Source organism: Myripristis murdjan, chromosome 9 (assembly GCF_902150065.1).
Source record: "Myripristis murdjan chromosome 9, fMyrMur1.1, whole genome shotgun sequence".
Taxonomy (NCBI): Eukaryota; Metazoa; Chordata; class Actinopteri; order Holocentriformes; family Holocentridae; genus Myripristis; species Myripristis murdjan.
In genome coordinates, this window is record NC_043988.1 from 29,717,829 (window position 1) to 29,732,087 (window position 14,259).

The following is a 14,259-nucleotide window of genomic DNA, read 5'->3' on the forward strand; positions in this document are numbered from 1 at the left end:
GCTCTATTTTCACTGGCTAACAGCAGCACACTGGCTTAGCTTGTCTATTCAGAGAAGAGGTATCACTTCGGCTTATTTTTCAATCTGTGTTATCACATGCATACTACTGCTCATTCATTGGTAGCTGAATTGTTAGGTCTGTTTGATAAGTAATTTACATTTTTAAAATAATAATAATAATAATAATAATAATAATATTTTAACATATTGTTAAATTATTGGAGTCAAGCCAAACTAATTTTCTCATCACATCTTTGATTCATTTTGTCCAGCATTTGCAAACTGTAGACTCTCTGTCCAGTCAGAGCCATATATTGTGTAATTGATTGATGCTTTCAGTTTTCAGTTCAATTAATTCAATCCAAGTCAATGGAACACTCACAAGATGTCACCAAAATCACTCTGTCCCTTTAAAATCTTACAGAAAATGATGTAAGTGTATCGAATCGTATCGAATCGTATCGTTGGCCAAATATCGTGATATATATCGTATCGTGCGCTGAGTATCGTGTATCGTATCGCATCGTGAGATTAGTGTATCGCTACAGCCCTAACACACACACACACACACACACTGTTATACTCCTTGTTGCAATTTACTCCTTTACTCTGTCTTAACTTGTCTACATGGAAGGGATTGACGTGTTGTTATGACGTCGGCAGTCACACCCCACTGATATAAGTCAGTTACTGTTATCATTTTGTTGCTTTTTATTACGTTCATTATGAGCCATCAGCCTGTTTGATATGATGTTCTGTTTTTTTTTTCTAAACATGATGCACAACTTTCATTTACAGGCAAATTTAGTAAGAAGCACCTTAACTTTGTAATCATGTGGCCAGTTTCCAAAGCATCCTCCAGTACAACTGCGCTACAGCAACACTCATATGCAGGCTTTCACATGTGCACCAACTCTCACACTCTCACACACACAAACACACACACACACACACACAAACAAGCAAACTGGAGCAAGCCGTGGTCAATGTGAGAGCGAGCTCGCCTCCTCCCAGTCTCGGCTTTAATTCCATGTGATTGCTTCAGCGAGGCGGCAGAGACGGAGAGTCGGTTCGCTGCTATGTAGAGCAGCAGAGAGCCGGCGAGGCAGCTATGGCTTTCATTACGGGGCAAAGGAGACCCAGTTTCCACTCGGCTGATGCCCGCGCTGCCTCTCCAGCTGCAACATGGAGGGGATTCTGACACAGACGAGGCTTTAACGGTACAAACAGGGGGAAACTCAGTGGGAAAAGTGTGACTTGGTGTGTGTTGGACGGTTTGAAACGCTGCATAAAATTGCCCGTAAAGTGTGTGAAGACACAGAGGTGAAATGGTTAAAGATGACAGGAATTTACACAGAGGACTGAGACTCAGAGTTTCAGACTCGGCTGGCTCGGATAGGTAGAACTGAAAGGTCAACGTGGAGTCGCTGTTAATGTTCAGCTAAATTAACAATCATGATCATTGTGTGTAACTTACCGGTAAGAAATGTGTAAATGGGGTGTGGCACTGTCCGCTCCCTCTCTTTCTCTTTCTCTTTCTCTCCCTCTGTCCTCAGTCAAAGTCTAAAGCTGACTCCATCGCCTCATGACTGGAATAACACCTGAAACGGAAAAAGAGGAATGGTTAGACAGCCGAATTGCGATGATCGGCTTAAAACGCGCTACATGCGGTGCGTTGACTTCAGTAAATCCCTGGCGCCTTCGTTTTGAGGCATTAATGAATGAGTGAGAATATCGAAAAAGAAGATTTCAGCCCGTATCTGCTTCAGCGCTGCATTTTATGTCCTGCGCTGCTGTGTCCAGTTTTGATTGCTTTAAAGCACAAAACAGCAAGAGGCCACTGTTGTTCAAACTGAGCCAAAACTTTCAATAAAGTGAATAAACGCACAAAAACAAAAAAACATTTCTTTGCCACAAGCACTTCATAAACAAGACAAGAAAAAGAGCTAACTCACTCACCCAGTTTGCTTCTTCTTTTTTTTTTTTTTGGTTTTTGTTCAAGTGTTAAAATGTGGCGATCTGTAAAAATGTAATTTCTACCACTGGTGTCATTTTCTTTGAGAAATAAAATATTGCAATTACATCGTTTCCCCAAAACAGGTTCATCTGTAGCACACCAAACTCGCATGTATCAGTCACGATATGAGTGAGCGGCAACTGTATTCATAACCCACAAAAGCCCCACCTCCGAGCGAACACATGAGCAATTACAGACTCATGTGTCATGTTGGCAGTAGTCAATAAATAAAATTTGGGCCGTCTTTTCAACAAGGCTTGTGGGAAAAGTCGTCTTAATTTAGAGAAACACAAGCAATATCAATACCACCGGCGTGCAATAAAGGCCACCAATCATCTCATCCATTAGCTCATTTTATCTTTTAAAAGGCAATTATACCGATAAACAACTCACAACGGACAGAAATAGACAGGTGAGAGAAAAAATACACAAAAACAAAAACCATTTCTTTGCCAAAAGCACTTCAAAGCAGGAAATGGACACAGAAATAGGCTTGGTCAAGCCACTTCTGAGTTGCAATCCATTTCAAGCCTTGCACTCTTTCTCAGACAAAATTAATTATAAATCCATTAATGACACACACACAATAAAATCCTACCTTTACACATGACCTTTTTTAAAATTTTTTTTATATAAGGGCAGAGTATTCTGTTTGACCAAACTTCTGCACGAGGCCTAACATGAGATCTCTCTCTCTCTCTCTCTCTCTCCTGCACATAAGATTTCAAGGACATCACACACACCGCTGTGCACAAACACAAGCTGTTGCACGCACACAGCCACAGGCGTGCACAAACACAGTATTTCTCTCTCCCTCACACACACCCTGTATAAACATGCGTACACACACACGTCAAATGTGAGCAAGTCGTTCTGACAGCGGAGCGCTGGCAGCCACTGGACGGTCTTGTTTTGACAGGCAGGTGGGGCAGCACACACAGCCCAACCCCTCAACGACACACCGTCAGCTACACGACCAGCCGGCGGTAAAACACACTGCCGTCCACAACCAGGAAGTGGATCTATTATTAAACACAAGAACGGCCCTGCAACCTTTGCTTCAAGTCGGCTACTTCCTGATTTGAACCAAACCAAAACGGGCGAGCGTCTCCCCTCGTCTTCCCCCTCCACCTCTATCAATTTTACCCATCTTTCACCCCGTCTTTATGACTCATTGGTTTCACCCCCTCCCGACACGATCTCTCTCTTTTTGATCGTGCCGAGCGGCAGATCGGGTGCTCGGAGGAGCGGCTTTCAATAATAAAGGAGGAGAGGGGATGGAGGGATGGGAGTGGAGGGATAAAAATGTATTGTGCTCCCTCTGAGTGTCCCTGAATGATTTATAACACGAACTGACGCTTGCAGGAGCCTCTGGGAAAGTTGTGGCCGAGGTTCTCCTCCTCCTCCTCCTCCTCGTCTTCCTCCTCGCTCACTCACTCCATCCGGCTCGGTTTTTATAAGAGAAAGAGGAGAGGAGCATGTGACCGACCCGAGAGAGAGAGAGAGAGAGAGAGAGAGAGAGAGAGAGAATGTAATGCCATTGTTTCCATTTGTTATCACAGATCTGTTATCTTGAAACTTTGGCAGTGTTGATCTTTAATTTCATGCCAATAAAGCGCATGTATCAAAAAGGAAAAAAAAAACAAAAAACAAAACAGATTAGATAATAGAAGTGAAAGAGCATATTTTCAGGGCCATTCTCAGTATTTTTTAAGTTTATTTCCTGATACACCGATCATTTTGCATTGCATTTCTTTGGCTGTTACGTCTCCGGTCCGCCTTCAAGAGGACTTTTGCAACTTGCCAGGTGACCAGTCGAACTTTTGGATATAGAATCTGAATGCATGGTCCATCAGAGTGGACTTTAAGACAAAAAAAACAGAGATTTAGAAGAAAAAAAAGTGATTTTACTCTTTGCAACAGTTTCACTATTGTCAGTAGGCTCTACTTAAAGCAGAGCAATAAGACAGCATTTTTACAAACTAGGAACACAAGCTGTCAATAGGCTAAATCCTTTATTTCTGGCCCGACTTTAAACTACTTTAAAGACGTTAATGTCATTCTTTCACCATGCGATATGCTTCTTACTGGCCAAGCAAAGTGATTGCTAAAGGACAAACTAAATTATTCCTAACCTTTGAGTACAGTAAGGCTAAAGTGCACACGGTGGTTTTGGATGGCTTTGAATGTCAGGACCAGGACTATCTGTTAAATAAACATACATGAAGAACTGGCATGAGTTGGACCAGAAAGAAAGAAAGAAAGACAGAAATAAAAAGGAGCAACTGAGGAAACGTGTCACCGAGTCCACTGGAAAACCAGAGACCATTGTGTGTGTGTGTGTTTGTGTGTGCATGTGTGTGTGTCTGTCTATTTGAGGGCAAAGAAAAACAGGAGGCAAAAGTCAGGAGTGCAGCCGAGGCAAAGCACGGTGAAATGTGTTACACAGCGAGAGAGACAGAGAGGCGTTAAAGGAGACATTAAAGAAGAACATTATATTAAAACAAGAGACGAGAAAAGGGGAGAGAGGGACGGTCACAGAGAGAACAAGAGCTAAGCGAGCGAGCGAGAGCACTCAAAGCCAGAGACGATCCGTTTGACAGCTTCCTGATTTTGAAGGCCTCACTTACTTCTTTTGAGGGGGGTTCACATTAAGCTGCTTTTCAAAGGCGGGCCTGATCTAGTGGGAGAAAATTAATTGGACAGCTCTCGCCATGCGCCTCACAAGCCTCGGCCACTCGCAGAGAACGGAGAGTCAGACTGAGAGGACAAAATGTTTGTGTGTTTGTTAGACGCGGTTTGAGTTTTAGACCCTCAAACCGAGGGCATTTTTCTGAAGCGAGGTCATTCTGGCCACTCCTCACTTCTCCAAAGGGCTACTTTAGGGTTTGGAGGAGGGGGGTTTGATTACAAGTGAGATTATGTTCAGGTTATGGTTAGGCAATGAAGGCCCTCACAAACACAGTAAGCTAAATAACAAACACACTCCAACACTGACATGTCGCAGACACACTGGTGAGGTCGTGTGTTGGCTCATGATCAAAGTCCTGATATCCAACTCCTACTTTCCATTCCTCCTGTTACATGAGACACCCATGAATCATAAATCCTGAGTCACAAGTCATCACTGAACAATATCCAAGGTACAATTTGGCCGAGCAGACCGTTTTAATAACCCAGATATGTAATCGTCAACTGTACCGCGTTTCTGTTCCCGACTTAAGCAAAACAATCAAACAGAGCGGCGAACACAGGGCTGGGCCAAACGATTCAAGCTGCATGTGATATTAGGTGTCATACAAGGAGCGAGGCCAAGCACATGCCTCTTTTTTGCGTGCAAAACCCCAAAATGACTTCATAAACAGTCGCCCGACAATATTATAGTATCTCTAATGAAGTCAGTTCCTGGGTGGATGAAGCCTCGGGGCTCAGGACAAATCTCCGGCCTGCTGGGGGAATCTGGGTGGAGAGTGTGAATGAGAAGCGGCACCGGCTCCCTCGGGGGCCGTCGGAGTAACCTTCAGCGAGGCGCTGGACGGCTGTGGGTGTGCTGGGCGGCTGCCAGGTGTGAATACAGTGTGTGCGGAAACGTGTGCACGAGAAACAGGGTGCGCTGGGTCACTGAAAACAATTGGCAAGTCTGCGCTTCCAGCACATTTCTGCCTCAACACACACACACAAACTGGGACTCTTATCACACAACTGTATCTGTGCCCCGCATTGTACTTCTGAGACTTATCTTTGCCTGAATGTAATCACCGATAACGTGAATCGAGGGTGCAAAAAAAAGCCGAGCACCGCTGGTGACCGATTCCCAGGGTGAACTCTGATGAGTCATGCCAGAGAGGAGGTGTGTTTAAAAACAAATTAAACGCTCTGCAGCGAAATACTGCATGAAATATACGCTGAGACGACCAAACACGAGGCGATTTCCACAATACGCTGAACTCTCCCTGAATGAAAATAAACTAATCCAGGGAGATAGAAAGAAACTAAACATTATGTCCCGATTATCCTGCCAGGGCGGCATGGTGTGGATTTTTATAGCAGTGACTCATTTTCACAGAGTGAAGAATACACACGCAGGCACAGAAGCAGAAACACACACACACTCACTAAAGCGGGATTTGGAGACTTCGGGGCGGCTCTGATCTCAAGAGCTTAGTGACACTGCTGAGACGTGCGTGCATACAAACAGTCACACACACACACAAACCAAAGACCGTTACCTACCCAGATTAGCTTTTAGGCTAATGCCAACATCAATATGGGTGTCGGCGGATTGAGAAACAAACACGAGACACAAAAAAAGTGACCCATCCACCGACTTAAAAACCCTGGGCCGACTCCGAGTCTGTACTTTCATTTGAAGTGATTCCCCACAATGCCTTGCAGCCACAACAGCCCGCGGTGCTCAGTCCACATGCGTCTTGGATGTTAAAAGTTCAACTCGGCTCACAGGTGACCCTCTGTCAACCTCGGCTGTTCCTTCTCGCCTCGCCGTCTGCGGATGGAGCACTGAGCCGCTCGTCTGCCTCCCGAACCTAATTTTACCCGGCGCGGAGAGGAAACTCGAAAACTAAACAGTGTCTTTGGCAAATTCTTGAGCGGTCATCAAGTGCAAACATCGCCTCGCCAACCGAGAGAATCTGAGTGGCGGAGACATTTGAGAAACACCCTAACCTCCCTCAACAACCGCTGCTGAGAAAGATCAGTGGATCTGCTCACTGGCAATGACTTTCCAGGACTAAATGTTGAATTTGCATGACTTCTATAAGCATATCAGGGTGATTTTTTTAATTTTATTTTTTTTATTTTATCCTTGATCAAAATTTAAACATACTTCTCAGATTCATAGGCTTAATAAAGTTAATTACAGTTGTCCCTCGCTATAACACGGTTCACCTTTCGCGGCCTCGCAGTTTCGCGGATTTTTTTAGTGCAATTTTGAATGCTTTTTTTTTTTTTTTTTTTACTGGACTTATTTTTCTACGAAGGTTTGAACTTTGAGAGTGTTTAAACAAGAGAGAAAAGTGAGAAAATGTTAATGCCTGTCTGAGAAAAGTGTATAAAGTGTGTAGTGAGGGGTTTTACAGCCTTAAAACATCTGTAATAATTGTAAAAAATAAAGCTGACTACTTCGCGGATTTCGCCTATTGCAAGTTATTTTTAGAACGTAACTCCCGCGATTAACGAAGGACCACTGTATTCCTTTTTATTCTATGGGGGAAGTGAACTCGACATCAACAACAATGGAAAATAAACACTGTCTGGTGAATAACTAGTCACTGATAATTAAATTGAGGCTAACTAAATTCCACAATGTGTTTGAAATGACCTTTCTCACCTGCACTGACGAAAAAAACAACAAAAAAACTGCTAACAATAATTTTCTGCATCTGAAAAAAAATCAAAACTGTATTTCTCACTGAAATATGTCACCATACCCATTATACACCCATTATAAATGTCATTTTGTGTAAAGGCCCAGGCCATGCGCGAAGTCTTTAATTAAGAGACAAGAGAGGAATTTTAATTTAAAACTTGCTCACTCATTGGCAGGGATGGGTTTCGAGAACTGGTTCCTTATTGGTCAGAACCAAAATATTGGACAAGTGACGCTGCCATCGGCATTTATGTAATGTTAATTCATTCCAACATAGTTGGCATTTTCAAATTCCTAACAGTGCCCTGATGCTGAGGAAGCTAAAGGCGTCAGGCGAATACTTTTGACGTTGGGTGTTCACGTTCTGTGTTTTCCATTCAGACGCAAAGAAGAAAACACAAAAGGAAACACGGCTGACAGCCACGGGGGATATTAGATTTCGTTTTGAAAAGTATTGCCTGAAATGTAATCAACGTTACTGTGCTTCAGTCTGAAACATTAGTTAATTATATACGTGTTTAGAAAATAGTCGGCTGAAATATTAGTTAGGTGCCATTTCACGTGGAACCCAATCATGTGGTTTGAAAACCGGCTGACGGCTTGTACTCGATTTCTGTTGTTTACTACTCCCACGCCCGCTTATGTAAAAACTGGGTAGACCGGGCACCATAAGTGCAATAAAACCCTTGTGAAGTTGGAGGTGGGGAGGCAACACCAACAGTGATCAAAATATCTGTTTTGGCAAGCACAATATAGACATGCAGAAATGTTTTGAGTTCAACTTAAATCATCCAGACTGAGGAGAAACAGAAGGAAAAGTGGAAGGAAAACCAAACACTGCACAACCAAGGCATTTCAGTTTCATTGTGGTTAACCCTCACTGATTTATGCACAAAACACAAATTTTTACTGGCATTTGCCGGGTGTTAATGAGAGTTATGGGGCATTAGAGGTCACAATGCGTTGCTCAATGACTCTTCAACGGTAGACTAGTTGCTGACGGAAAAAAGAGGGTCTCCTTTCACAAATTTGCCTTGCGAGTCGGGAGATCCAAACCGGCAACCTTTCAGTTAAAGGCCCACTTGTCAAGGAGAGGGCAGTTTTTGAGAGGATGCCGCTCTGCTATTTGAATGACGACACAGTGATCACCAACTTCTGGGCTTACTCTGTACTTAAACCAAATTTTGACAATTGTTAGGTGGCTAAACCCTCCCCTCTGCTAACACACCCATTAAACTGAAGTACTGCTTGATGGTACTACGCCAAGTCTTTAGTGCCGCTGGCTACTACTGTTACTAACAAGCCTTGGAGTGTAGCTCTTCTTTCCAACTCATGCTTCAGGCTGGTATCAATCTATAAAAAAGCCACTTGACTGACAGCAATATAAAATGGGAGGAGCCCACACACCGAGAGACCTTCAACCAGAGAAATCCTTGAATATTTTCCCTCACCAACCTTCCCTTTTTTCCCCCCACGTGTCCATGTAGAGTATCCATGTGTAAAGTGTCAGCCATGCAATATTAAGCAGGTGTAGCACCTTTGTAAGGCATTTGAGAGTAGCCTGGAGCTGCAGGGGGACAGACGATCATCTCCTTTTATAGAGAACCGGCCTGTGGTATATATTGGCATGGCCTTTAAACGCCAAAATATAACACCTATGGTTTTATCACTGAAGCAAACGCAAATACACACACGCACACACGCATTCATGCACGCCCCTTTTAGTCTGACTCACCGGATGTGGACGATGGGTATACGCTTCCCTTTGCACTATCTGCGTGTTACCATTTTCAAAATCCCCGTCGCTGCATGAAACAAGTACAACAACCATCTCTCACTTCACACACACGAGCCTCTGTGATACCGGTTTCATGACGTTCTGCAAAAGCTGCATAGAGTTATTAAATTGTCAGTGTTTTAACAAGTTCCTCCCGATTTTTCAAGGGCACCGTTGCTGCATCCTGGCCTTAGCGGCATCCAAGAGGACTGTGATTAGTTTAGATATATAAAAACAGACCGGACCTTTTTCCCCCCCTCTGCAGAATGATAGTGAGTTAAGCAAGGCCTTTCTGATTCTGGCACTGCAGGTTTAGCTATGTGGGACTGACACACGTTTATCCTGCAGCTACATTAAATGAGCACAGAAACACAGAACCTGAATGTTTATCTGTGAAAAAACGTAATGATCCTTCCTTCCACACGTCCAACAGCTGATAAAAAGGAACCAAAACCTTCCATTCCCGAACAGCTCCTGTTGGGGATTGAGGAAAAAGTGTAGCATTAGGAAGCTTTTACATAGAATGAACTTTTGCACTGCATGTTATGATGAAACCCTTGCACCACCAACAGAAACAACACGGAAAGCGGATGGCCAGAAATGGAAAGAAAATGGAGGGAAAACTCATTCTAGTAGCACAATTTCCCATGGAATACAACATAAACTGAAGTTGCATGAGAAAATTGGTACAAAAATTAATTCTGGCAAAGTAACGAGAAACGAATGGGTCCTCTCCCTGCTTCTGGGAATATTTCATCCTCTCGAATTCCTAAAACAACTCGACCACGTCTACACGGATACAGATAATTTCAGAAAACTGAAAGACATACAAGTGTCCACTATATTTCACACATTTTAAATAGCTGAGTAGTTACAAATGCAAGTATGAAAACAGTTAACTAGAATTTGCATTGATGAGCATGGGATGGGTGTGAGGTCACAGTGACCTTGACCTTTGACCTCTAAAGTCTAGTCAGTTCATCTTTGAGTGCAAGTGGATGTGTGTGCCAAATTAGAGGAAATTTCCTCGAGCCGTTCCTGAGATTCACAAGAACAAGATGGAAACAGACGTAGATTCGTGGCTGTCGCTGGTGCAGATGCATAAAAATTAAAAGAGGTCGGAGGGCAAAAACAAGACGAGTTGTTCATGACGGACAGACGACGAGGCAGAGCTCCTACTGACAGAAACAGATGAATACAAACTGTTAAAAATAACAATGTTTGCCATGATAAAAGTTGCACCTCTGCAGCGCAGTTGCGGCGTGACGTCACTGTACCGTTTTCACACGTGCACATGGCAAAAGGAAAAGTGGTCTTCTTCTGTCAAAATGCCATTTCCTGTGTAAACTGGAAAATATACCATTTGCTTTTTCAAACCAACACTGTCATCGTGTCAAAAGTGAACTGTGTCCTGTATGAAACACATCAGTTAAAGCGTTAAAAGTGTGTCTTCTCCACGGTACTCTTCTTTAAAAAGAGAGAGGAGGAAAAAAAAGCTGCTAAAGATACAGGCATGCACACAAACATCGAAGCACAGTCTTGCCTTGCACAGAAATGCACACATGCGTTCTGCCACACAAAGGCCATTCCTCATTCACTGTGAAAGCACTTTTAGAGCAAACCCACACATCCAGAGGGGTCGGTGAGGGTCCGTCCCTGCGGAGCAAAGCCTGGACTTTTCTCTATTAAAGCCATTCATCCTCTCTGGCAACTATCAGTGCTAACGCTTTTTCAGTAGAGCTTTTTTTTTTTTTTTTTTTTTTAAACCCAACTCACACTGGTCAATAGTGTGTGTGGTCAACTGTCTTATGTTTCCCAATCCCACGCACTCCCTCCCTCGCATATACAAGCGCGTACACACACACAATCTAAACAGTTCCTTTTTGAACACCTCCTTAACACACTAAACATACAAACACAGGCAAACAAACAAGATAAGTGCAGTGTCACACAGCACCACTGAATTATTCAATAGTCCCTCACAGATAATTTTGCACATCAGAGGAAGTCGGGGTGGGGGAAAAGTGGGGCGGTTCCTGGGTACCACTGACGGGGAATGAGTGTCACAGGGATCAACAGGTTATGCAAACCCACACAAACACACGGACAGAGAGAACGTGAGCTGAAAAGCCAGAGAGAAGCTCCCTTCCTTTAGCAGCAGCTACTTAACACCAACCGGGGAATCAGACGCTACCTTGGTGTTGAAATCCTGACACGGACCCATTGAGCAATCCACATTAACTCCCACTTTAACAGCAATCATCAATGCCCTTCATAACTTTTTTTTTTCGAAAGGCATTTATTTGGCTGCTAGGGTCCTTTGTTCAATGCACCACACATACACACACTCACACACTTCAACATTACAATTCTAAAATTTTAGGCCTCTTAGCTCCTTCGTTCTTATTATTTTTGTCATACTTATGCTCATAGAAGTACTTCTGCAGTAAAGTCAATTTGTAAAAAGTGCTTTTAAAGGATAGCACATTAACATTAAATTCCCAAAACTATAATTTGGAGACACAGAGGTATGCATATGTATAAAATCTTCTCCACTGACAGTACATCACCTGTTGAATCTGTGTTCCTTAAGGTCAGTGCAGCCGTACCTTACCGCACCTCTCTAAAAATGTGACGGTGTGTGTAGTGTCATGCAAGACCGCAAAGGCTGTGATTCGTCCGCTGGACTGTTTTGTGCTGCTTCTGTGTTTCACGGTTTGATTTCCACTGAGTTCAGACAACATGATGTCAGTTCTTGTCTCTCCTCAACCGGCTGGAACTGAGGAGGTTTGCAAATCTGTTCTGATGTTGCCAACTTATACCTAAATAATTCAGACTGTAAGATGTCACTAAATTTATGATGCAAAACATCGCTTTGGACACCACCAGTGTGTCCGAGAGTGGACTCTCTGCTTCAGAAAATGTAAAAAAATATTGCTTACATGCTTATCTGTGCTTCATTAGAGCAGCGTTTCAGCAATCGGCTCATCGCATGCACAGATTCTCCTTCGCAGAACTACACACACACCAGCGTCGGACAACACAGCAGAGCTACGGCAACACTTCAGCACAGGACAATAATTTAGACTTCAGAGGAAATGTTCACCACAAAGACAAAAATCAACTTGCTGGATTTGAGATTCACCTCCAGAAGACTTCATGGCACAGAAGAGGAAGAGAGCAGCTGTTATTCCAGAGCAAACACAGCCTAGGAACAGGGTTTAGAGGAAACATGGTCTTTTTTTTTTAATCAAAATTAATTTTACAATGATATATTGATTCAAAATGCAACAAAGTGGCTTTTATAGATGTATTTCATTTAGGGGGAGTGCTCCTTGTTGGAGACAGACTGCAAGAGTTGTGGTAAAAAAAAAAATGCCTATCACACATAATCGAGCACCCACCTGTGAGAAAAGAGCTGCACAAGAGCTGCAGGGCTGGGACACACACCTCCCTGTTCCACTTTCACAAGACTGCAACTGTTGGATGCTTTTTTTTGTTTTGTTTTGTTTGAAATGCCCCTTAATTTCTAACTAAACAGTTAAGAGTGAGGAGCCTGTGTGTGTGTGTGTGTGTGTGTGTGTGTGTGTGTGTGTGTGTGTGTGTTGTAAAATACAAGCATGCACGTGTGCGTTGCCCTGGCACAATCTACATTAGCCTCTGACCCGCGGTTACTGCAAATTACAGTGGAAATAAATCGGATAAACAAAGGAATGAGCTCAAAGAGTCACAGACAGGGAGAGAGAGACAGACAGAGAGAGGGAGGGAGGGTGAGAGAGGGTGAGAGAGAGAGAGAGAGAGAGAGAGAGGGAGGGAGAGTCAGCTGGGGAGAAACGGGGATAAAGACAGAAAGTGAGAAAGTGACCTAGAGAGAGAGAGAGAGAGAGAGAGAGAGAGAGAGAGAGGCTTGAAGAGAATGGCTGCTCATTCAGGGGAAAATGACGGCGCGCACGTTGCCACTTCCCGCTCGCTTCTTTTCGCATCAAAGTCACAAAGAGAGGCGAGAAATTCCAGGCAGGACTTGACTTCACTTGTGGCGAGGAAACAGACACGGAGACGAACAAATTCTCTGCCCGGGTGAGACGTTTGGCAGCAACAGAAATCACCGAGAGTCCAATCAGACTCCACTCTGGATACTTGTTTTAGTTACAAAAACTTAAAAAAAATAGTACCCACATAGCTGATTTTTTAAAACCAATTTTAATTGACAGTATTTATTCACAGCGGTAAAGTAAGCTATTTTCTACTTTCTTTGCCAGATTGAGACAAACCGATGCATGAATGCACAAAAAAGAAATCCTAAAGCACGATGGTTTCTCTATTTTTTTTTTTTTTAATTGGTCATTAGTCTTTAACAGAGTTCATGCCACTTCATATAGATTTCAGTGACTTACCCAAAACTTCTTCAAAGCCTGCAAATTGTATTTTCAAATTGAACGGCTCCTCGTGGCTTTGTGAAGCCCTGCGCTGCTCGCACCACACCTCGCCGGCAGATGGTCATCACGGTTTCTGAGCATTTCCACTTCATTTGCATGTCAGGCTTGTTGAACCTCACTGACGCCGACTTTGGATTCGGCTCCTGTGTGAAAGCCGACCGCCGTGAGAAGCCAGTAAAGACGTGCGGGACGCTTTACTGACAGGTGACAATCACGTCTCGCTACCCTTGCCAGCGGTTATCTCTGTATCACGTCATTCTCCCAGCACCCCATGTGTATTCATGACATTTTTTTTAGCACTTAATTATGTCTGAATGTGTCACTTTCATATGACTTCATACTACTTTATTCCTCCCTGGCAGTAGTTTTGGTCCAGCTCCACTTTTTTTTTTTTTTTGACAACCCCAGTAGGCACCACACAGTGGCAACTCATTATTTTAAAAGCACGACTCCACCAGCACCACCTCCTCTAAGCTGACTCACTGAGCAAACACACACAAACACAATCACGCACGTGTGTGTGTGTGGGATTTTATGCAAATTATGTCCAAAAACCATTCAATCAATCCGAGGTGATTTGGAGTGTGTGTGTGTGTGTGTGTATGTGTGTGTGTTTCAGCAACATCGAGTTAGTCATCTTCCC

The 14,259-nt window shown here is 43.4% G+C and overlaps 1 protein-coding gene across 2 annotated transcripts in view; it reads right to left on the reverse strand.

Moving 5' to 3' along the window:
- Positions 1 to 14,259, reverse strand: part of taok3a (TAO kinase 3a) — a 91,077-nt gene that overhangs the window by 55,750 nt on the left and 21,068 nt on the right. For both annotated transcript variants that reach the window (XM_030059865.1, XM_030059867.1), the window contains exon 2: positions 1,478 to 1,601. The gene's annotated coding sequence lies outside the window, so the exon portion shown is untranslated. The remainder of the gene's footprint in view (positions 1 to 1,477; positions 1,602 to 14,259) is intronic.